The sequence below is a fragment of the Mauremys reevesii genome, linkage group 13 (assembly GCF_016161935.1).
Source record: "Mauremys reevesii isolate NIE-2019 linkage group 13, ASM1616193v1, whole genome shotgun sequence".
In the NCBI taxonomy this organism is placed as follows: domain Eukaryota; kingdom Metazoa; phylum Chordata; order Testudines; family Geoemydidae; genus Mauremys; species Mauremys reevesii.
The window spans coordinates 1,699,781-1,725,478 of NC_052635.1; the positions used below are offsets into that span (position 1 = coordinate 1,699,781).

Sequence of the window (25,698 nt, forward strand, 5' to 3'; positions counted from 1 at the left end):
TATAAGCCAAACTCTGGGTCCTCCCTCGACTGTCCATTGCAGGGTCGCTTGCACTTTCCTCTGGAACAGCTGGTACTAGCAACGAGCAGAGACAGGGTAATAAACTAGATGGAAAAGTCCCATGTTCTTATCCTGTAGAATTGGGCTTTTCCAAGTTGGGAAGGTGAGAATTGCTTCCACAAAGGAAACAATTCTTCTGATGGCTCCAGTATTTCCTGATAAACATAGAACACAATTAATTTTAATCTAATTTACAATCTATTTTATTTCCTAAATCACAAAGAAATGAGAATGAAGCAATTAGCAAACCCAGGAGTGATCAGGTTAATTTATTTAAACCATTAGTAAAAAGCTCAGACTGGAGAAGAGAGAGGCTAGTTTTTGTTGGGACACAGATCACTGTGTGTTTGACGTGAACAAATTGATATTTGGGTCAGGAACCATTTTAAATGTGGAACCTAGTAAGTAATTATGTCAGTCTAGCTACCTTCCCTTGTGTTGCCTCTTTATCATGGCTGGTTGGGAAATTTTTGACAAAATGTTTGGTTTTTTTGGTTGGAAAATGCTTATTCATTGAGAGTGTTTCTCAGGGGCAGGATGGAATTTCTGGTCAAAACATCATAGAGTCCCATCCCATAATAGCCAGGTAATTACAACACTTATCTGGCATGCGGGAGACCCAGGTTCTCAGTCCTCTTAATGAGGAATAAGAGAGACCCGCACCTGGGTTTCCCACATTGTAGGAAGGGCCCTAACCACCAGGCTATTGGCTATTCTGGAATGTTGATCGCTCTCTCTCTTGCTCTAAAAAAGAATAATAATTAAAATCTGAGTTTTGTTCCAGTGCAGAATGGGGAAGCTTTTTGAAATCTCAAAAATTCTCACAGGATGGGGGAATCATTTCCCTTCCATCTCTCTCTACACCTTTAGCATGGAGATGCTGAGAAGGCTAGAGGTGAAGTGTAGAATCTGTACTGGTATATTTCACTGTGTATGATACAGGATATAAGGTCCTGTTTGGAAAAGGAACAGAACTCTTGGTGATCCCCAGTAAGTACGAACTTTGGTTGGGAAAGGAAAGTCTTCCTCACCTCAGCTGAGGATTTCTGTATTTCTAACTGTCCTGAAAGAGAGACATTTATACCTCTTCCCCAGATGACTGGATCACACTTCTTTCCTTCATATGATATCTTTATGGTGTGGGTTATGTCCAGTGCCCAAGAGCCAGATTTACAAAGGTATTCAAGCCCTAAAGGTGCAGCTAAGTGCCTAAAGGGAATTTCAAAAATGCCTAAGTATTAAAGTCCATGGGAGTCAGGCACCTAACCTACTATGGCACTTCTGAAAATATCACTAGGCACCAATTTGCATCTTTAGGCATCTAAACAACTTTGAAAATCCAGCCCTAAATGCTGATCACAACAATAAGAGAAGAAACTCAAGGAAAATAGTTAAAACCAAGACTTGTCATGCGGTGGGAAGAAATATCATGAACAAGAAGAGAGCTTGTAGGGACATCAGAGGGATCTATTTGTGTAGCTAGAAGGGATTTTGATGGGACGTGTAGCATTGTGTGAATACTGCAGGAAACAGGCTCATCTTTGGGAGTGGAACAAGAGTATCAGTGGAGCCCAGTAAGTACAGAGGGAAAAGAATCTTACATGGGTTAGAGGGATAGATTGACCATAACATACACAGAGACAAGGTGGTTGAGGTTATATCTTTTACTAGACCCACTTCTTCGGGTCTGGGGAACTAACTCTGTGAAAGGGCTCTGTGAAAGCTCGAAATCTTGTCTCTCTCACCAACAGAAGTTGGTCCAATAAAAGATATCACCCCACCCACCTTGTCTCCATAATATCCTGGACCAGCATGGCTACAACAACACTGCCCATGACATACCCTGGTAGGAATGCTGGACTGAAATCGAAACAAATGGGGTTTCGTTCCTTGCTTTGCAACAAACTCCTTGGGCAAGTCCGTTACGGGTTTTTCAATGGTACCCAACTCCCATTGATGTTAAGTTAAATTTCAAATCAATTGAAAGGCCTGGCCTTTCTTGTTCATCCTTGTGCTCCAGAAGTGCTTATTAAACTCCCAATATCATATTGTACCTATATAGCAGAGTACCCAACAGCCTTATCCTTACATTCTGGATTTAGCCCAAAGAATGTGGGCTAAATTGGTAAAGAGATGATGGGAAGTGTGGGGCTGGGGTTTCTGTCATATGACCAATCACTGTGCGGATTATGGAGGAACTCGTGGCAAACTCTTATTTGGGGATGGAACCAGACTGAGAGTGAAACCAAGTAAGATCAATATTCTGGGAGCTGATGAATGTGAATATGGAGTAGCAAAAGGCACTGCTTTTGGGTGGGTTTGTTGAAGGAGCCCAAGTGAGTTTGGGCTTGTCAACAGGGGGACACTCAGGAAAGTTAAACCAAATTCACTTTCAAAGTGGATACATATAAGTGGATTAAACCCATGTGTAGACCTTAACTTGGTTTAGTTTAATTCACACCATTAGTTAATTTGGATTAGTTTTGCACAAATCCCATTGAATTTCAATGGCAGTTAAGGGGGCATGTTCAAAAGCATAAGAAAAGAGCCAGAAAATGTATTTGAGTGCAGGAAAAAATGCCTTACGCTGTGAGATTCTATCTGTAGTGACTTGATCATGGTGTCTTCAAAGGAGAAGATACTATGTGGAGACTCTAGTGGAGAAAGCTGTAACAAGAACCAATGTCTGGAAGTTAAATCCAGATACATTCAAATTAGAAACAGAGCACAACATTTTAACAGGGAGGGCAATTAACCATTGGAACCAAATACTAAGGGAAATGGAGAATCCACTCTCTCTCAAAGTCTTCAGGCCAAGACGGGGTGTCTTTCTGGAGGATATGCTTTAGTCAAAAACAATACAGGGTAACAGGGTCACTATGATCAGTGATAGGAGGTCAGACTAGATGATCTGTCTCATGAGTTCTTCTGGTTTTAAAATCTATTGAAAAGTCCCATTGAAAACCTACAGGACTGTACTTGTTAATACTTTAGGCGCATTTGAAACTCTGCCCCATTGCATCGAATTCCTGAGCCTCCTTTAAAATGTCCAGCCTGAAGACTTTCCCAGACGGGTAACACTAGGACTAAGGGAGAGAAGGGAGTTGTACGTACGTACAATGGAAGAATAAATGCTGTATGTTTTAGTTAAGTGTCCCAGGACGGGAATGAGCAAGGATAGAAGTGGTGCATGTCTGGCTATGTGGTATTTTGGGGGATGTTTTTGTTGTGCTCATAAGCACTGTGTGAACACTGGTGGCTACAAATTCATCTTCGGGAGTGGGACCAGGCTTCTTGTTAAACCAAGTAAGAGGCATGCATGTTCTCCCCTTGAATCCTTCATGACTATTTTGTATTTGATGGGACAGGTGAATTAGAATGGCAGCATGCTAATAAATGAGCCGGATATTGGTGTAGCGAAGATGTCCATACTGTTAGCTTATTGCGATATGAATACCCCCTTCCTCCGTTCTAGTTCTCACACTGCTGTCCATCACTCTAGTATCTGATGGGAACTGATCCAAGGAGATGATAGATGGATAGACATTGTTAAAGTTACTCCTGAATGTTACTGTGGTGAGTGAGGAGTGAATTACCCCTATCCATCCACGATAATGTAAAACACAGAGGTAAACAGAACATTGGTCTGTTATTAGCATGTCCCAGGACTGCTGTCTGTATCTGTAGAGGTCATTTGTGACTTCACTACATTAAATCCTGACCCTAGCCTGAAGGAAGGTGCAGACGTTGGTAAAGGGATCAGAGGAAGTGGCGGAATGACGTTTCTGTCACAGCATCAACCACTGGGTGAATAATGTAGGCGCTGGGGCCAAACTCACTTTTGGGGATGGAACCAGATTAAGAGTGAACCCAAGTAAGTGTGACTTTAAATGTGGTAGTGTGGTCTAGCAGATAGGGGAGCTGTGTCTGATTCCAGACACTCAGCGTCTGTTCCTTTCTCTGCTCTGTGACCTTGGAGGTATAATTTTGCCTCTGTTTTCCATCCCACCCTTCCTCTTCTAGACTGCGAGCTCTGTGGGGCGGGGACCGTCTCTCCACATGTGCTTTGCGTAGCTCCCCAGTGCAATGGGGCCCTGATCAATGACTGCTGTGCCTAGGTCTCACAGCAATAGGAATGAGAGTGATCAGAGTGCGGCCCTGGCCTTGGATGGAGATCCTAGGTGTTACGAGAGGCTAAAATCTGACGGGTAGGAAGAGTAACTGCTTAACTTGGTCCAAAAGGGGGTTAATATACCTAGGACTAAGGGGGACACAGGGAAACATTGGACGGGTCAGAATAAATGATGTGTACTTTATCCAAGAAGTGGAAGGATGGGAATGAGCAGGGGGGAATAGGCGTATATAAGATGGTTCCAGGGAAGATTTTGTTGCGGTGATAAACACTGTGTGAACAATGATGGCTTCAAATTCACCTTTGGGAGTGGGACGAGGCTTCTTATTGAACCGAGTAAGATGCGTGTGGTTGATCCCTCTTAATTATTCAAGGAGTGACTGGTTTTACATTGGAAGAGAGGGGCAATTTGGAATGGTCAGGTAATAATAAATAAGTTTAGTGTTGTTTTAGTGAACTAGAAGTACCTCTGTCTATCCGTCCGTCCGTCCGTCCTTCTGCCACACTAATTTGTGAGGGGACCAAATGGAAGAATCTAGATAGCTAGATTGATTGCTCTGGGGAGAGCTGTGCTTTGGGGTTAAACATTATCCAGCTAGATTACAGCCACCAGAGTCCACAGAGGGGATGAGGCTTCTTAGGCTAAGTTGCCCACAATGTTCTCATTAGGCTCATGTTGTCTGTACCCTGGAGGTCCAACCACCACCCTTGGGCTACCATTTCACTGGCCAGTACTCTCTCTATATCCTTAACCCTCATCCACCCGTGTGACACCACAGACAGGCCATTTTGTAGGGCTTTGTACCACAGTGCAAATACTGGAACACTGGGGAAGCTGGTATTTGGAAGTGGGACCAAACTTCTAGTTACTCCAGGTGAGCTGATTTCCCATTCGCTGTGAGCCTTGTTCTAATCTCCACTGGCTACAATGTGTGCTCAGATACCACGGTGATGGGCGTGACATAAGAACTGAAAGAGAGAAAGGACAGAGAAGGAGGAAAACATTGAGTTTCAGGTGCTGGATTGGGACTCAGATGGTCTGGGTTCAATTCCTGGCTTGACGCCTGACTCCGACCTTACAATAAATCCCTTTGGCAAGGAGTTTTCCAATGAGCCTAGGGGGATTATATGCTTGTCTCCCATTGGGCAAATAAACCCCTTTGAAACTCAACTCCCTTACATTCTTTGGAATAGCCTAGCCATAATCTCTCTGTGCTTCAATTCCTCATCTGTAAAATGGGGACATGACTCCCTTTTTTGTGTGTCTTGTATAGCTAGGCTAAACTCTTCAGGGCAGGGACTCTTTTTCGCCTCGGGGTCTGGGCAGTGACCTGCACTATGCGGCCCTGATCTCAGTTAGGAACTTTATGTTCCACTGTCACATAAACAGGAACACAATAGACTTGCACCAGTGTAACCGAGGGCAGAATAACACCCAGGGCATGTCTACATGGCAAGTTAGTGCGCAGCAAGCCAGGGTGTAAATCTACTGCACTCCAGCATGCCACACACTAACTGTTCAAGGTATCTCTAGCCGCACCCGGGCAATGGCAGAGCTTTCCAGCCTGACTGGCAGGGTGTGGAGGGTTCATTAATTAGTGGTTGTGTAGTGCCTTGGCAATTTCAAAGGAGCCTGAGTTGAATTTGGCACCTAACATGCTTAGGGCGGCATACATGAATGGGGGTCAAATGTTTCTGAATATGCCAACAGGCCACTTAGATTTTAAAGCTGAAATCTAACAAACTAGATTTGCCAATCTGATAAATATTATAGCCAATATTCCAATGGACGTCTCAGAGGGTTCTTTGAAAATCTCTCTAGAATGACTATAAAATTGTTATTTAATCATTATAGGGGGAGATCTGCAAAGACACAATTGGATATTTAGAAACCTAAATCCCACTGGAAAAAAAAAAAGGGAGTTCATCACCTAGATTCCCTCTGTGCTTTTGAAATTCTTCCCCATGGCTGGCATTAATTTTGTTACTGCTGCTAAGTCATCTGAGTAGGATGGTCAAGATCTTTGTGATTGTATCCTTGCTTCTCTAGCTGAAGGTGTGATCATGGAAACACCTAATCCATTGTTTTGAGATCAGTGCTGATGAATGGAAGTTGAGGAACAGGTTCTGTGAGCTTAGGCCTGTTTTTGATACAGTGCATAGCACAGTGTGAACTATGGGGCAGGAGATAAATTCATCTTTGGCAAAGGAACAAAATTATCAGTCGAACCCAGTGAGTATGTAACCGTTGCAAGATAAAACAACATCAAGGGATTTCAAGAGGTGATTGAATTACGGAAAAAAAATGGATAAGTGTTTCACTAATTGATGAGTAAATATTGCAAAAATGTATCTGAATATTATTCAGTCATCTCTAGAGATGGTAGAAACATTTCTTTGTAAGGGTCTTAACTGAAACTTGATGGGGAAATTAATCAGATAATTTATCCACAAATATTATTTAACCAACACTAGGATGGGATTTTCAGTGGAGTCTAAGGAAGTTAGGTGTGTCAATGGGAGTTGGGTAAAGAACTACCTTCATCTCTGTTACCCAGTCCTCATTCATATATACGTAAATAATGACGAGGGAACTATACGAAAATATGTTTTGTGGTTCTTGAGTGGTACTCTGATACTGTGCTGATGGGCACTGAGAGAGAGAGACTTTATAAGCACATTACTGACGTATGGATGTCAAATATGCCTTGAATATTTATCTTGCAGCATTTAGAGATGGAAGCACTTTGATTTATCAGGCTATATAGAGATAGATACTCTGAATGGAAGGATGGATAGAGGTATTGCAATTGAAAGAGAAAGAAAGAAGTCGATATCTAGGCATGTTTTTGCTGGAATAATAATTGCTTTTTGCATACTAGTAGCTTCAAAGTCATGTTTAGGAATGGGATGAGGGTTCTTGTTAAACCAAGAAAGTTGTATTCAATGTTTAAATGTAACGGGGGGAAGTGTCTGTATATTTGGCACTTGAGTGATAATGCAACACATGCTAGATGCTGATATAAACAGGAAAATAAGTGGATATCTCTTGAGTTACCATCACTCTAGGTATCCAGAGACGAGACCCTACAGAGAACCACTGGAGATTCTCTAGGTCTTCTCTACTCTCCACCTTGGTAACACCCCACTAGTGTCTTTATCACTCCAGTATTTATAAGTCTCTGAACAGCAACTCTTCACTCACTGTCAGTCTGAGATGGGAAAGTTCAATTCCCAGCAATATATTACCCAGGGTTACAATTTAGGCTCCAATGAAGTCAATGGCCAAAACTTGCACTGACTTCAAAGGTCCAGACTTTCACCCCAGGTTTAACAGTCCAATCCCCTGGCCTCTGACACAACCCCCAGGTCTCTCTTCGGTCCATGTCCTACAACTATCTCACTGTCCTATATTGCTGTCCCTTGAAGACCATTGGGTCTTGACTTAGACATGCTATTTTGTAGAGGTCTGTGTCACAGTGCTGATTCTGGGGCAAGGGGGAAACTCCTATTTGGAAGTGGAACTAAACTTCTAGTTACCCCAGGTGAGCTGAAATTCTATTCTCTGCGAGTAGCTGGACCTGACGTTGATCTACGTTATGTTAGGTTATAGAAATGGGAGTGACATTGATTCCAATGGACGTACTCCTGATTTGCATTGGGATGAGTGGAAAGAGAACCAGTTCCATTGACTTCAGTAAAATTATTTCTGATTTACATGTGGATGAGTGAGGGAAGAATCACTCTGATCTGTCTGAGATAATGGAAAATATATGGGCAGAGGACTAACATGTTCCTATTTATCAGCATATCCTAGAAAGGCTTTTGTGGATCCAAGAGGTCATTTTGTAGAGTCCATAACTGTCTGCCTTATACCCTGCACTTAGCACAAAGACCACTGACCACTCAGTGAGGAGATGGTGGTGGATGCAGAGTGAGGGTTTCTGTCACGCTGTCAACCACTGTGTGAATTATGGAAGCGCAGGGACTGGACTCATCTTTGGGGATGGAACTCAGCTGAGAGTGAAGCCAAGTAAGTGAGACGTGGCACGAGAACGTGAAAGTGTCCGATGAGCGTGAAGTGGAGCAGAGCAGGGAACAGCTTAGAGTTGTCCATGTTGGATGTAAATAGGGTTAAGGAGAACCAAGAGGTCAGGGAGTTTGAGGTGGGATTAGGACTAAGCAGAGCAAAGTTCAATTCCCTTATTTACCCTTTTGGGGCAAGTCACTTAAGCTGGAATTTTCCAAAGAGCCTATGAGATTTGAGTGCTCAGGTCCTATTGAAACTCAATAGCAGTTAGGTGTCAAAATCCCAGCTACAATCTCTGTTTCAATTCTCCAGCTGTAAAATGGAGACATTAATCATTTCCCCACACACACGTTGGCTGAGATTTTAAAAGCCACCGAGGGGATTTGGACACCCAATTCCTATTAATTTCTAATGGGAACCTGACATCTGACTCCTTCAGGCAGCTTTGAAAACCCCAGTAAACTCACTTAGGTGGGCATGGTCTTGGCTCTGCAGATGAGCAGACCCCCAGTTCAATGGGAAAAAAGTATTTCTTTTTAGCAGTGTTACATTTGCTGCCTTTCAATTTCTTTGAACGTCTCCTTGTTCTTGTACTATAGATTTTCATAGCCGAAGGATATGGATAACACAGGCCATAGCATTGCATCCATTTACCCCTGCCCTGAGCCCAATAACTAGTGTTTGGGTAACGCATATCTTCCAGAAAGCCGTCTGAAGCCACCACAGAGTGGAGAACCCACCATTTCCCATGGTAGCTTGTTCCAGTGCTTAAGAGGCTGGGTAAATAGATGTGCCAGATCGACCATCTCTCACATTCATGTTATATTCCTGTAGTATGTCCCCTATTATTCTCTTGACTGGCTTTTTCAAAGCTGCCTCAGGGACTGAGTTTGTCTCCCTTTAATTTAAATGGAAACTTGAATATAATGAGGGGTATATTGGAGCTGAACTCAGCAGATGTGGGTTCTTGTCACAACTCTTCCAGTAACCTGCTACTTCACCACCCTCTGCCTCCGTTTCCCCATTTGTAAAATGGGGATACAGATGCTGACCTCCTTCGAAAAGTGCGGTCAGATCTACTCAGGGTAAGAAGCAGGTATTGTTATCAATAACTCTCTTCAGCCCCTTTGACACTCCCAGCCCTCCTCTCTAAAGTATTTTATGAATTCAGTGAGAGGTTACGCTACAGAAAAAGGTCATATCAGAAGCCCGAAGTGTAAGAGAGACAGATAAAAATATTGGTTTCAGGATTCAAAATGAGCAATGGGTTCTGAGGAAACACAGGCCTGTTTTTGACAGCACAGTGGGGCTATGCCAGAAACAATCTTATTTTTGGACAGGCACAAAGTTCTCAGTTGAAGCCAGTAAGTATAAAAACCCCTAACAGACAGAACAACGTCAGGGAGTTAGATGTGGAAAATATTATTCATGATATGAATAAATAATGCACTGATTAACGGGGGGGAATCTCATCTGTTTTAACTGATAATTATCAATCCAGCCAGAGTGCTGGGAAACGTCTGTTTGCAGCAATGTGCACTGCTAAGTGATGGGAAAAGTGTAGTTAATACATTAGTCATAGCTGCAAGGAGTCCTGTGGCACCTCATAGACTAACAGACATATTGAAGCATGAGCTTTCGTGGGTGAATATCCACTTCGTCGGATGCAAGTGGGTCTTCACCCACAAAGGCTCATGCTCCAATACGTCTGTTAGTCTATAAGGTGCCACAGGACTCTTAGTCTGGATCTGTAAAAGCAGCAAACACGGCTCCCCCTCTGATACTATTAGTCATAGCTAGTGTTCCACCTGCTCCCGCTGATGTAATGTGAAGAATTAGAATGTGGCTGCCAGCCGATATCCAGTGGAGTAGCCATGGAATGGAAATGGGCAGCGAGGAGAGAAGGGAAAGACGGGCAGACCTATGTGGCGGTTGCCATGGTATTTACTACGTGATAAATACGGAGAGAGTGAAAGGGCCGGAGAAGCGGCCCAATGGAAGGGGAACGAGTGATGGACTGAAGGATAAATAGAGGCACAGACAACGATCGATAGAAAGAGGTGGGTGGCTAAAGTGGTAGGAAGAGCGAAATAAGACTTAGTGCTTATGATCCTTGCAAGTGTTTTCAAAGCTCATTGCAAAGAATATGTGGACCAAATCCTCAGCTGGTGTAAATCAATATCACTTCACTTCACTTACCATCTAGTTCCTTCCCCTCCGTGCCTCTTTAGTCCCATTTTACAGAAGGGAATAACAGTGCACAAAGCATGTTGAGAGCTACGGATGAAACTGGTTGTAAGGGTCAGAGGTGACATCTGTTATTGAACCAGCCTCTGCTGGCGAGAGAGAGCAGCTTTCGAGCTACGCAGGGCTCTTCAGGCCCTCGAAAGCTTGTGTCTCCCACCAACAGGAGCCGGTCCCATAAAAGAGATTACTTCACCCACCTCATCGCACTAATATCCTGGGGCCAGCATGGCTACAACAACACTGTGTCTAAAGAGTCGGTATTAGTCTTAGAAGTCCCAGGAACAACACTGATTTACACCAGGTGAAGATCTGGCCCGTGTGGAATAAGTGCCGTGAGTCTGATTCTTCTCACACCAGGGATAGGCCAGTAATAATTCCACGATTCCAGTGGCGGCCTCCTGATTTACGCCCCTGTCAGTGAAAGGGGAACTGGCCTCTTGTAGTTCAGGGAGGCAGGCAAGGAATTTGGAGGAGGGAGAGTGGAGGTTGCAGGGGTGTGTGTGGACAATTCTGAGCACGTTCTTGTTGTACCAGAAATCACTGTGTGAACATCAACAGCTACGAACTCAGCTTTGGAAAAGGGACCCGGCTGCTTGTCAAACCAAGTGAGAGGCCAGAGTTTTATTCCTTTGGACCGTGACTAGGGCGGTTGGATTCCCAGGGAGTTTTAAGGGCAATGTAGGGGGGCAACAGACCAGTGAATGTATGTTTGGTGTTGTAACAGTGATGGTGTCAGTGACGTCCAATCTGTCATCTTTGTCCCATGGATTCCCATCACCGTCGTGTCCGATGGGCATCGTTAGAGCAAATGGAGATTAGGCAGGCAGATAAAGTGGAACCATTATTTTAAATAACCCAAGTGTCAGGAATTCCACCCACTTCCCATGAGATGCCATCCGCAAACCAATACTTTCTGTGTGTTGCCCTAACTGGTCTCCCATGACCCCACATGCCATTTTGTAGTGCCTCGTGTCAGGGTGTGAACACAGGGGGTTACAGCAAACTCACATTTGGAGCAGGGACCAAACTTCTGATATCGCCAGGTATGTTGAATGCCCCAGGGTTTTCTTTAAACTGGTTTGTCAGCTTCATTAAGAGTAGAATTACATACAGGCGCATAGGGCAATTCTCCCCATTGTTGTAAATCAGGATACATTGATGCTCAATTGAGTATGGACCTATGTTGATTTACACTAGACCTGAAGATGCCCTTGGGATGTTCATTGGCGGGTTTGAGAATTTCAGTAATAATTAGATGTGGGCAGAAAATTGAAGGATATGTTTTCATGAAAAATTTCAACAAAAAACACAGGGGTTTTTTTGGTTCTCACTGGAATTTGCATCAGAAAAGGTCAACTTCTTAGTGGAAAAATCTAAACACAAATAATTCCTCTATTGCCAGCAACTGAAAACCAAAAATATTCAGCTGAAAGTTTTCAGTTTTCACCCAACAATTTTTGATTTTCAAGTTCTTTGGGTTTTCCAAAGAAGAGTAATTAATTAATAAATAAATAAATAAATAAATAGAGCAAAGCAGGCAGCTTCCATGAAAGTTTTCATTCAGTTGAAATTTTTCCAACCAGCTCTAATAAGGAAATCAATTCTGTTTTCTTAGCCCTACACAGATTTTTTTTTCTAGAGAGCGGTAATTGTCTTGGAGCTAAGGCAGTGGCTAGGGATTGAGAACAACTGGGGTTTCTTTCCAGTTCTGCCAGTGTCTCCCTGTGTGATCTGGGACAAATTATTCCTGGTGCTTCATCTCCTCCTCTACAAATTCGTAATAGGATACTTTCATATCTGTTTCCACTGTAGGATCTTTGGGGCAGAGGCTGTCTCTTCTTCAGTTTGTACACACTGCGCTTCCGGTTTTGTTTGGATCTCTAAGTGTGTTACTGTAGTGTGTGTGTGCGCGTGAGAGAGAGATTACACATATATTCTCTTGATATATAGCTGTAAGTGTATATAGACATATATGTCGCTGGAGCTTGGACATTAGCCTCGTTGCTAAGAGGAACTCAGTGGAGAAAAGCAGGGAAGTGGAGTTTTGGCTGCATCCAAAATCACTGTGTGAACTAGGAGGCTCAGGAGCCAGACTCACCTTTGGGAGTGGCACCCAGGTGAAGGTGGAACCCAGTAAGTGAGAAGTAAGATGAGGAATATGGGTTAATATGCAGGGTGCAGACACCAGAGGGGGGTGCTTAATTTGTTGGAGGGGCTGGAATAATGGGATGAAACTGAGCAAAAAAGTAAGAAGTCTTTTTAAATGACAAGAGATGCAATAGACTCCCCAGGTGCTCAGATATCATGGGAAGAAGGGTCATATGTATACCGAGACAGACAGATGGATGGAGATACTGCGATGAAAGATACCCCAGCTGGAAAGACAGACAGATAATGCAGATGAAATAAAGGGCATAGATGCTGTGGATGGAAGGACAGATAACAAGAGAGGTGCAAAAACAGGTAGCCAGATTTACCTGTCCTGGGGGATGGGGGCTTCCATCCCCTTCCCTCGGTGGGTCATTCCACTGTTCAGTGCCTCCTGTGCACGGACAGAGCTCCACACCCAGTCCAGGACGCTATCCTCCACCCCACCATTTTGTCACAGTGAGGACTGGGGGATTCGATAAGCTTCTCTTTGGAGCTGGGACTAAACTTGTGGTTTCTCCAGGTAGGTTCCCAAGAGACTCATTTTGTTTAATCTGCTTTGGAGGCTTGGGCAGCGCTTTCCCCGTTAGCCGGTTGTGTTTTGGCCCTGCCGGGAGCAAAGCTGTAGGTCAGGGCCAGCCCCGCAGCTGGTAGGAATTGGGGCAGCTCCATTGACCCCAAAGGAGCTGTGCCGCCTGAGGCCTCCTGTGGCTCTGGCCCTTCACCACGAGCCATTACAGGGGTCGGTGGCAGGAGGAAGTGCTAGAAGGTGACTGAGAGCCTTGCCCGGCTGGAGCAGACCTGGGGTCTGTCTGCCCCAGTCTCTTTTCTCTGGGAGTGGCCGTTGCCATCATGAATGACTATGGATGGGCCCACGAACGGCCTGTGCATAGTCAGTCTCACTCTTCGCCTGGCCCAGTGACTATCTACTTCTACAAAACTGTCTGCTCCACCTTGGAGTTAGCTGTGCTGCTCTGAGCACCGTTCCCAGACCTGAAGACGAGCTCGGTGTAGCTTGAAACCTGGCCTCTTTCACCGGCGGGAGCTGGGCCGGTAAAAGCTCTAACCTTGCCCAGCTTGTGAGGCTCTAGCCCAGGGGTTAGGGCGTGGATGTATGAGACCTGCGTTCAAGCCCTCGCGCCAGTGACTTAATTAGCTATAAAAAGTGGAACAGCTTCAACTGGCGAAAATGGGAAAGCCTCGTCCCACTCCCACGCTCTCCCAGAGCCCAGTGGCTACAGCATTCTCTGGCAGTGCGAGAGCCGGGAACAAATCCCGTCTCCACACCAGGCAGAGAAGGGAATTGGATGTGGGTCTCCTACCCGACCCACTGGGCTAATATTGCTAAGGGAGCTCCCCTCCGGTCTGGGCTAGGCCTGAACCAGAGGCAGGTACCCCTGACGACCAAGTGTAGACTGCACATGCTGGGAGTAGTTAAAACACTGCTGTGTGACACAGGACTCCTGGGTTCCATTCCTGCCCCCGCGGCTGACTCACTTGGTAGTTTTGGGCCAGTCATTTATTCTCTGTGACTCAGTTCCTCAAAATAATGTTTCTCCTTCGTCACTGGGCTGTTGTGAGCATCACTGTATGAAGGCCTGCGAGGCAGCCAGAAATCACATACCTCTATAGATAGATGGACCTGGGAGAACAGAAAAGACCAGCCATTGCGGTAACAGAAATTCACCAATAAGCCATTTTTATTTTGAACAGCATTGTGCAGTGTACTTGCGTCCCGAGTTGTTATTGGCTGTTTGTGCTACCGTAGCCCGGGAAAGAGGAGGAGCTGCCTGCGCTAGGTGCGGTACAAACACAGATCCGAAAGACCGTCCCTGAGGTACTTTGCAACCCAAGGGTGTTAAAGTACCATTAGGACCCCAAGCTAAACTTGGAATCCCAGGGACAGCTGAGCTGAGAAGAAAGTGAGAAGGGGTTTGTGTTGTAGCATCACATAGTGATGTGTGCAGTGATGGGTTTGCGTTATAGCATCCACCACTGGGTGAGTTTGGGGGTATCTATAAACAAGCTCACCTTTGGGAGAGGAACACAGCTGACAGTGAGACCAAGTGAGTGAGCTACATACAATCCCATATCGCTCACCTCAAAGGAGGAAGATGGTTTGTTTGGGGAGCTGGGATAACATACACTGAGGATGAACATTTTCATAATGGTGACAGAGGGACTAGCTTCCCAAAGTGATGAGACACCACTGTGAGGATCGATTGTAGCCAGAAGGCTGGGATGGGGGATGGATAAATATCAGAAAGGACAGATATTATACAGTGACACAGAGATGTAAGATAACGAGTGGAAAATTTAAAACCATGGAACTTCTTGCCAGAAAATATTACCGAAGGGAGTTTAGTAGGATTTTAATCAGGATATCGTTATATCTGTTTGGATAATGAGGACGTCAACAGTTCATGTACATACAAACTAAGATATTTAGAAGGGGTATAACCTCATAATAGTCAGGCATAAGCTCTGCCCAATGCGAAGTATTTTGCACCTTTGTCTGGTCTGACCTTCAGTTAAGAAATCTAGCCAGAGAGGGATGGTGGCCATAGTATCGGATGGGGAGTTGGGGCATAGAGAGGTTGGCTGGAGGCGGGGGATAGTAGCGCTAGTAGCTTGGACTAGATGGGACCTTCTCCATCTCTAACTCTCCTGAGGCTGTGAAGCACAAAGGATTCATAATAGACACATGGGAGGGCCAGTCAGAGACAGGCGTGTTGGTCAGAGCTGAGATTCTCTCAGGTGTATAAGGGATTTTTACACTCTGGGGTCATTCAAATTCACAGGAATTGAGCATCCAAATCTGAAAGGCAGCTCTGGAAATGTCCCCATGGTTTCCATGGCGCGAGACATTCGGGAAATAGTAAATAATCCAGAAAAGCTAACTGCGAGCAGAATCGTAGGTGAGAGCAGGACAGTCAGGAAAGCTTGTGAAGGTTTCCTGGGCTGTGTGGAGTTTGGAGCCGATCAGCTGCTGTTTGGATGAGGGACGTGGCTAAGGGTCAGCTCTGGTTAGCAGGACATGGATAAAGCCAGAAAAGCAGAATGTGGAGAGTGCATGATGGAACTGGAATGCAGCGCTTCATATTCGGTGGCTGGTTTTCATGGGAAAGATTAATATTACCTGGGGAATGCACTGCTTATAACCCTCCTATGTATTGCGAGAATCTCTCGGGTCATCACACACATCCTAGAGTTACAGAAGTTATGGATGAAAGAGCTGGGCGGGTCTTTCCCCATCCATGTGCCAATGGTCTGTTGTTCCCTTAATATTCACCAGGAACCTTTTACGATCCTTCCCATCACTTCCTCTGGGAAATCATTCCACGGTCCTCTGACCTGTTTTGTACAACAAGGTAAAGGGACTGTTGCCTGCATTTTGTAGAGGCTTGTGTCACAGTGGGAATAATCAGGGAGCACGGGCAGTCGTATTTGGAACTGGGACCAAGCTTCTTGCTACCCCTGGTGAGTTTGATTTGCCTAATCCCTCTTAGACAATTGTGATGTACTGAGAAATGGTGCTAAAATGTCAAGCTTTCCCTTTCCGTTCCAAGGGGGCCGCTTGCAGGTTAGGGGCTCAGAGGGAAGTGCGTGATCCTCAGCAGTTACTTTGCAAAGAGCCAGCCCAGAGCAAGGTGGGGTGAGTTGTTCCTCTCTGCCTTAGGGAGAAGCCTGCTTTGTCTCTTGCTGGTTTTGGTTCTTGATGATGAGTTGTGGAGTCTAAGAGATAAAGCAGTGTTGCTTTGCAATCTTCCAGAAAGATAAACCCATAAACTACTCTAACTTCCCTGCATGTGTGCTCTGAACATAACCCCAGTGGGGGGGTGGGCCAGGCTTTCATGGGGCACCCACGTTGCCTAGACAGCTTTGACAATGTCAGCTTATGTCACTTGACCCAGGTCACACAGAGTCTGTGACGGCAAAGCTGGGATTTGAAGGCAGATCTCTTTTGTACCAGCCCAGCCAAACCAAAAACCGCCTTTCCCTTTACTTCATTAGCCGTAGCACGTACAGACTAAGTGGGACCTAGGAATCCCGGCAGATGGAACTAGATGCATCTTTTCCATCTCCAATTCCCATGTGATGGTGGCAGAAAAGGGGTCCATCATGGACACATGGGGAAATCCAGTTAAAAATGGATTTATAGACCTGCTGTCCAAAGCAGGCAATGTTCTGGAAACCCTAACTGAGGGCAGAATCATGTCAGACATCAGCCCAGTCACGGAGGTTCTTGTAAAGGCTTCCTGGGTTGTGTGAATTATGGAGTTGGGGGATATAAGCTCACATTTGGAAAGGGGACGAGGCTGACGGTCAAGCCAGGTGAGTATAAAATAGCGATTAAATGATAAGAGCAGAACAAGAGTGTGTGTGATGGGGGCAGAAGATAATGATTCATGTTCCATGGACTATAGAGAGATGCCTAAGTGATCCTGCAGCTGGAAAGATAGAAAGCTAGACAGAGGGTTAGGAAGAGGTATGCATGGGGACAGATCAATACCGCAGTGCTGCACAAAGAAAGGAAGGAAGGAAGAAAGAAAGAGAGAAAATATAATAATGAGGGACTTGCAATTCACAGACAGATCTGAGTAACTAGACGTGTACGTATGCAGATGGCAGGGTACAGAGAAGTAGGATCTTGAGGCCTGGAGATTATATTAGGTGCCCCACCTGGGCATGAACCCTTGTATTTAGTGAGAGGGAGTAAAACGTTCAAATGAATGACTTTGGGTCCCATCTTCGAGTGACTCAGGACGCTGAGGGGGAAAAAAATCCTTTGTGACTTAGAATCCTAAGACCCACTGACTTTCAACAAAACATGGGCTCCTGACGGCCAACTTTTCCTAGGTATTTCGGTGCCTAAAGATGCAGATGGGAATTCAATGGGAGTTAGGCACCTTACTCGGTTTGACACATTTGAAAATCCTACTAGGTACCTATCCACATCTTTGGGCTTCTAAATATCTTTGACTGTCTGGCCAAAGGTGCTGAGTGGCATTTTTCAAAAGCACCTAGACACTTAATGTCTATTGATGTTAATGGGTGTTAGGTGCCAAGGGGTTGTTGAAAATTCCACTCGGTGCCTAAATACCTTTAAATCTGGCTCATGTCACTTCTGAAAATGGGACTTTGGCTCCTAATTCACTCAAGCGCATCTGAAAATTTTACCCAGAATCTTTTCACATGATCATATAATTCCTAGATTTACAAGAGTCAGGGTAGGAAATTACTTAGTAAATCACCCAGTCAAACTCCAGTCTCTGGGTAAATATTGGATTCTTGACAGATTTCCCCAGGGATTTCTTCAGTTCTTTTAATAAATGACTCGAGTAATGTGATTTCTCAGTTGAAATGAAATAGTTCTACAAATTTCATGTCACCTGAAAAAAAATCAGACTGAATTGCGACAGTCCCCTCCCATTTTGTAGAGGCTGGTGTCACAGTGAGATAACACAGGGCTATGGAAAAGTCCTATTTGGAACTGGGACCAAACTTCTTGTTACCCCAAGTAAGTTGACCTCTCTGTGCTGCTTTAACCAAAGGACCATCCATCCTTCTCCACCTCCTTTAGCCATGGGGGAGCTGAACTGGGCATTAGGGAGTCTGGGTGTCCAAATCCCCTAGGCAGCTTTGAAAATGTCAGCTTAAAGGAGTCTGTGGTACAGCTGGGAATGGAACCAAGATTTCCTGACTCCCATCCCAAACACAAGACCATCCTCGCCCTTTAATACATTAGCAAGTAGGGGGATGGACCAGCCAAGGGCAGGAGTATGGGCGTAGATGGAACTTTTCCAGCTCCAGTTCCTGTGAGGTTTTGAAATCAAACAGGGTCCATGATGGACACATTGGAACCTCAGCTGGAAACAGACTTGTAGGCTTTGTGTCCAAAGTAGGAAACACTCCGTAAAAACTTAAGTGCAAGCGGAATGTTAGGTAAGGTCAGCGCCATGAAGAAGGTTCTTGTAAAGGTTTCCTGGGTTGTGTGAGTTATAGAGGAGATAAGCTCACGTTTGGAAAGGGGACCAAGCTGATGGTGAACCCATGTGAGTACGGCACAAGGATGAAAGGAGAAAGCCTTCAGGGAGAGAAGCAACCAATTCTCATTGAAATTCAATGGAAGTTGGCTGCCTAACTTTGAAAATATCAGCCGCAATGCGGAGGATACGTGATGGAACTGAAGTGAGTGTCTCGGTATTTTGTGGTAGGTTTTCATGGCAAATCCATAGATCTATGGATGGAAAGGAGGATGGATAGATACCACATTGATTAGCCATGAACTTTCAAAATGTCCAGGTTTTGAAAACTGTTTTTTAAACTGTCAGTTTCAAAATGGAATTTGGGTAACTCCCATTATGAACCAAAAATGAGCAATCAAAATGGGTATATTGAGGCTCTATTTATAAGTAATGTAGACAGGGTCAATAATGGGTTATTGGGTTTTATGAGCCTGTCAGAGGCACGGTTAGTATGTACCGTGAACGGTTATAACTCATTAGCAATCCCAGCCTCCATCTCTTAGCCATCGCTGGATTTTCCCTACCCACCTGGTTCCCCAGAGATGTGTTAAATTGTTATGTCCAATGGGATTTCCCAGCCCTTCACTGGGAGAGCATTTCACAAGCTTCTCCACTTCGTACCCAAGAGGAGCAGGAGTTGAAAGAGTCTCCTCCCATTTTGTAGAGGCTGGTGTCACAGTGTGAGTAATGAGGGGCTGGGAAAACTCATATTTGGAATGGGGACCAAAGTTCTAGTGACTCCGGGTAAGTTTTTCTTCTTCTTCTCCCACTCTCCCCGCCCAAGGGTTTGACGTTTTTGTTTAGCCTGGATTCTGTTTGTCTTGAAGCGGCTTCCCGTGTAGGTTTAAGGCCAGGTAAGAATAAAAATTGCCCCCTATGTTACTATTCATCCTGTTTATGACACTAGTGCCCAGCCCAGAAAGGGGCCTGTTGCGCTAGGTGCTGTACAGACACAGACGGAGAGGACAATCGAAATAGAGCAGACAGGCCCAGGCTGAGGGAAGGGGTCAGAGTGAACAATGGGGTGGCAGGACATGGCATGTTAGTGCCACGAGTTTCTGAACTGAATTTAGTGAGGAGGGAATCAGCCAAAAGAAAGGAGAAGGGAAGGGGAGGGGGTGAGGAGGGCAGGGCAAGGCAGGGAGGAGAAGGTAGGAGGGCAGTGTGATGTGCTTAGCATAATAAATCTTCACAATCCTACCAAAATAGAAGAAAACGGATTTTTCCTCCAAAATGGAAACTGCTCCAAAGTACAAATTTTTGCTATGGGGGGAAAAAACAACAGCAGCCATGTGACAAAAATGTGCAATCAAAGAATTGCTAATGAAAAGCTCAAGTGTGGTCATCTAGTCCAGTCCTCTGCTCTCATGGCATTATCCAGACCAGTGGTTCCCAAACTTGTTCGGCCACTTGTGCAGGGTGAGCCCCCTGGTGGGCTGGGCCGGTTTGTTTATCTGCCGTGTTGGCAGGTTCAGCCGATCGCGGCTCCCACTGGCCGCGGTTCCCCTCTCCAGGCCAATGGGGCTGCGGGAAGCGGCGCGGGATGAGGGACGTACTGGCTGCCCTACACAAGCGGCAGAACAAGTTTGGGAGCCACTAGTCTAGACCATCCCTGACAGGTTGGAAAAAAAATCTAGGGCAGTGTTTCCACGTTTGAAAATCAGGCATATTGTATGGGGGAAGAGAGGTAGCAAAGAGAGGTTTCAAGCACCTCCACTTGGTATCCCTAGAATGAAGTAACCGAGGGCTAAACTCTGGGAAATGGAACTAGGTCTGGGAAAGCTCCCTGGAGTGTGCAATCCGGAGGTGGAGGCTCTCAGGTTATACCTGGAAGTGGAACCGCGCTGGCCGTCAAGCCACAAAGCTGAAATGAGAGAGGCGGCAGACTAGGAGAACTCTCTGCCGGAACCAGAGCTGAATGATTGAGAGTACATAGAGTGAGCACAGTTTATCCACGGATATTTTAAACCATGTTTTCAAAACTGGAAAGTGTAGAAAGCAACTTCTTTCCATTTCAAAATGGAGTCTGGACAACTCCCAGCATGTTTCCAAATTGGTAGAGGAAATTTTACATGTTGGATGAAAACTGAAATGTCTGAACTAAAACTGGTGTGGGGGGGCAAGGGCGTGGTCAACTAAAATTTGAAACTTTTTTTTTCCGAAAAATGAAGAAAAAAATCAGTTTGAGAAGTGGACAAATATCCATTTTCATGAAATGGCCTAATAACTAAAATATTTTGAATGAAAAATTTCAGCTAGTGTACCTAGACTGTTTCCGACTTTGGCACTAAGAACACATAATTTTGGGGCAGAAACACTAGAATGTGTAAGTGCAGTTTTGGATGCTTGTAAAGGCTTTTGCTGGGGTGTGAATGATGGTGGGGAAATGACAAGCTCACCTTCGGAAGAGGGAGTAGGCAGAGGGTCAACCCAGGTGAGTCTGACCCAGAGAGGCAGGCTACGAAAAGCATAGGATGGAACCAGAGTGCAATGATAGATAGAGAAATTGATGGAACTCGAATCTGTGAGGATCAACTCCATTCAACTTTATGAGGGGCCAGATACTGTGAAGCTGGAACCTATGTAAGCACCTAGGTTGAGGGAACAGTCAGAGAAACCACCACATTCATCCTGAAGTCGCTATTCTGTGCTATATGAAAAGGAGAGTTTCCCTGAGTGCATCCGACAAAGTGGGGATTCACCCCTGAAGGCTCATGCTCCAATACCTCTGTTAGTCTAGAAGGTGCCACAGGATCTTTGCTGCTTTCCCCGAGTGGTTTCTCTGACTCATTCTTGGAGGAGGGTATTTGTAATGGTTCAGACTGGGGTGGGAATACCGGGTCTAGGACGGTGACCTTTGGGGCTGGAACAGAACTCTTAGTGCTTCCAAGTAAGTTTCCTAATTAAAATAGCCATTAAGGCAGAGATTTGTAAAATCATCTCTTCTCTAACCAGGAATTTTAATGTGAACAAGGTATCCAGCTCCTGAAGCAGCCAAATCTAGGCCAAAACATTCTTTTGACTTTTCTAGATCAACCTACAAATATTCTATTTTATGTGCATTTTCTTTTTTCTTTTTTGCACTTGATTAAGTGGAGCTTTTTGGCACTGCTTGGAAATTATATGCTTTAGAGCTGGTACGCCCCATGCCCTGTTTAAAAAAAAAGTTTCAGCAATTTTTAAAACTTCATCTAAATATTTTTCAGAAATGTTTGGTTTCCATTGAAAAACCAAACACTCTTTTCCCTCCACCCCATTTATTCTGGTTTGGGCAACCCAGTATGGTTAATTGAAAACAAACGGTTTGGGATTTTGCCACAACAAACAACTCCCAAAAAACCCCAAAACAGTTGTCAGGTTTATGGCTCTTCAACAAACATGCCAAAGTTTGTCACCGAAAGCAGAACTTTATTGCTTAAATATTTTCGTTTCATTGAAAAGCAATTTAAAAGAGATGGGAGATGTTGTACCAGCTCAATTCTTTGTTCCCAAAGGGGATTACGTTGTTTTGCCTGTGTGGGGTTCTCTGGCCTGTGTTATACAGAGCAGGCTAGAGGATTTTGTGATCCCTTCCCACCTTCAGTGTATGGCTGAGGAGCCAGAGGCCAGGTCTACACTGCAGCCTTGGGCTGCCCAGCGCTGTTGGTTCGGGGCGTGGTGAGCTGGCCGAAGTCCCTCGTTTAGTTGTGGTTAGAGCAGCAAAGCTGCACTTTTACTGACAGAGCTTGTCCCTCTCCGAGGGTGGGCTGGCTACGCTGGCTCAAAGGACACCTTTGCTGATGTCTGCTGCGTCCGCACTAGGAGTCCTTTGTGTGCATGTAGCCTAAGGGAGTTAGGCACCCAGGTCCCAACTCTCAGCCTGTGCATGTATGTAAAGTTACCTTCAAGGAATTTGTCCTCCCCCACCCCCCACACCGTGAGTTTAACACGTTCCTCAGGAAGAAACTTCTGCTGTGGGAAAATTGTCTCCCAAGGGCCAGATTTTTAAAGATATTTTGAAAAGCATAAAGGAACTTAACACTCGATATCAATACGTATAATCATCCAGCCACGACAGCCCATTGCGGAGACCCTTGTATCTTCCTGGGAAGCAGCTGGCTCTGGGCTCTATGGACACTGGGTCTGATGGGGAAATAACACCCCAAAGACCTGTGCCACAGGCTCACTGTGGGCAAGTCACTTTCTCCGGGACTTTTAAAGAGATTTAGGCACCAAATCCTAGTGAATGCCAATGGGGTTAATTATGCCTAACTCCCTTTGTGCGTCTTTCTTTACAATACCTGAGCCTCAGTTCCCCCTGGAGTGGGAATACCGCTGAGTGGTGTGGGAGGATAACTTGTCTGAGCAACTCAGCTACTACGGTGCAGGGCACCAGATAGAAACTTAAATGTTAGGTTACAACGCTGATGTTGTGCCATTAGAATCGCTTCCATCGCACCACACTAGGAGGTCACAAATGCAGCATTCTGATGACTTCAGATTCTAAAACAGAGAATATCAGGATGGGGGGAGAAATACAAGAAACAAGGGCAAACACTAAATTTCTTTCTGCGTCAATGGTTAACACACTCAGAGTGGGGAGAAATTCTTCTTCTGAAACTTTTTTCAGTAGAAATTGCAGAGCTGGCAACACTGCTTAGCATTTCGTGAGTTTGTCAGTTGTGGCAAATGGTTCTTTGGAAAAAGAAAAAAACACCCAAAACTGAAGAAAAAACCCCAGTGTTTCATTTCAACATCTTTTAAATGAATTCTTGACTTTTCAGTCTGGAAGAACTTTGCTTCAATGTTTAATTTAATTTTATTTAAATAAATTCAAAAACATTTTAAAAAGTGGTCAAAATTGAAACAATGGGGAGTCTGGTGCACCTTAAAGACTAACAGATTTATTTGGACATAAGCTTTTGTGGGCTAAAACCACTTCATCAGATGCATGGAATGAAAATTACAGATACCGGCATAAATATACTGACACATGAAGAGAAGGGAGTTACCTTACAAGTGGAGAACCAATGTTATATATACATATTTTATATTTATGCCGGCATCTGTAATTTTCGCTCCATGTATCTGAAGAAGTGGGGTTTTTTACCCACAAAAGCTTATGCCCAAAGAAATCTGTTAGTCTTTAAAGTGCCACCAGACTCCTCATTGTTTTTGTGGATACAGACTAACACGGCTACCCCCCTGATACTTGGCAAAATTGAAACAAAACATTTAAGTTTTGTCCAAGGGAAACATTGTTTGACCCCAATATTTTTTTTAAACTTTTCCACTCACCAAAACTTTTCATTTCGTCTGACCCCAAACAAACCATTTTTGGTTTGACTTTTCAAAATGACCAATGAACCCCCTCCCCCCCCAAATCATTCTGTGATTTGTCCAGCTCTAGTTGAACTGTGCCCCAGGCGGATGTCAGCCCTTTAATGGTTGGGGTGGGGCGTGGGATTGTTTTTGCAATGCCATTTCCTTGAGTGTGAATTATGGAGGAAATAACAAACTCACTTTTGGGAGCGGGACAAGACTAACAATAAATGCTAGTAAGTAAGGTGACATGTTCGTAGCGTACATCTTTGTGCAAAATCCATGTACAATGGATGGCTCAGTGGGGCAGGGAATGGGATATAGGGCCTTTCATCTCTAGGGGGTGCTGGCTTCAATTGGCCCCAGGTCTGGGATGGGATATGGGGCTTTTCATAGCTTGGGGGTAGTTGGAATCCAGTCCCAGGTCAGGGGGACCGGCTGGCTCAGGAAAGTTGGGGGAATGGAATGGGGGCCTTTCTGACGTCCGTGGCACCGATTCCCATCCAGAGGGACTGGTGGGGTCAGGGGATAGGATGTGATGCCTCTCACTTCTAGGACACTCGTACCAATCCAGCGCGAGGCTGAGGGAATAGCTGGCTTGGAGAGGATGAGCAATCAGATACCGATGGTCACACCTCTAGGGCGTGAGCACCAGTCTGGCTGAGAGTTTTCTACACTGGTCTGCATGGAACAAATTTGGTCCGAGGCTACAAATGAACAGGCGTTGACCTCTGAGTCACCACTGGGGCTGGCCTCCCAAGGGACTGAGTGGTCCCTGGACTTCCCTGTGAGGCTAGCAAGGCCCTGGCAGTGGAAAGTTGAGGTCCGTTGGCAGGAGGTTTTGTACAGTTGGGACCAGCCCTGTCCATCCTGCACCCATTCTGTAGATAAAGGATCTCAGAGATACCCGAACGCAGCAGCTCCGACAAGCCCTCTTTTCATAGAGAATAACAGGAAACGGGGGCGACAGGGCTGCGGTTATAATAGCACCTATTTACCAAAACAACTTGCAAACTCTCAGAGCGAGGTGTGAATTCTGTGGGCGGTTACAGGAAATCGGCCTTTGGAGCTAGAACAAAGTCACCGGTCGCACCGAGTAACCTTGAGAAACAAACACGCGTCACAGGCGCTGCACTCTGCAAAACCAGCCTCGAATTATTATTTGCTCAGTGAGCCGTTTGCAAAAGTACTGAACAGTCAGAAAGGGAGTGAAAAAACCACCACCACCATGCACCACCCGCCTCTGCTAGTGCTAGTCAAGGGTTTGGGGTATGGAGCACAGAGTCAGGCAACTAATGATTAACTGTAACACTAATGAAGAATCTATCTGGCCTTTCTCCGGCGTTAGCTAGCTAGCCGCCCAACCATATCCATTCTTTCCTCTTTGAGCTCTACCCATTGATCCTCACTCCTCCAACAGCTAACCAACCAACCATCCATCCATCTTTCCCTCTGTAAGGCCTATCCTTGTCTCCCAAATAGTCTAAAACTGAAATCTAGCCATCCATGAGCAGAGATCAGAGAGCAGAACTGCCGCACCACGCCAGGACACATTCAGTATAGAATGGGGATGAGAAAGTGACTTTTCTGGGTATCCCAAACCCGTACCAATGGGAACACAGAGAAAAGCCAGACAACTGAGCCACTGGCTAGAGCAACTGACCTTTGGAGAGATTAAAAAAACAAACATCCATCGCTTGAAGTGATGATGTCTATGTGGTAATTATCAGCTGGTATTCGAATAGGTGTAG

General features: G+C 45.1%; 1 long non-coding RNA gene and 1 gene segment (V, D, J or C); one reads left to right on the forward strand and one right to left on the reverse strand.

The window, feature by feature from the left end:
* LOC120379837 lies at positions 1-23,251 on the reverse strand. The gene is made up of 4 exons (XR_005587611.1): positions 22,927-23,251; positions 14,115-14,259; positions 2,647-2,727; positions 1-215 (listed from the first exon to the last, which is right to left on the reverse strand). It is a non-coding gene; the product is annotated as an uncharacterized LOC120379837 (long non-coding RNA).
* Positions 1-25,698, forward strand: part of LOC120379821 — a 78,280-nt gene that overhangs the window by 46,199 nt on the left and 6,383 nt on the right.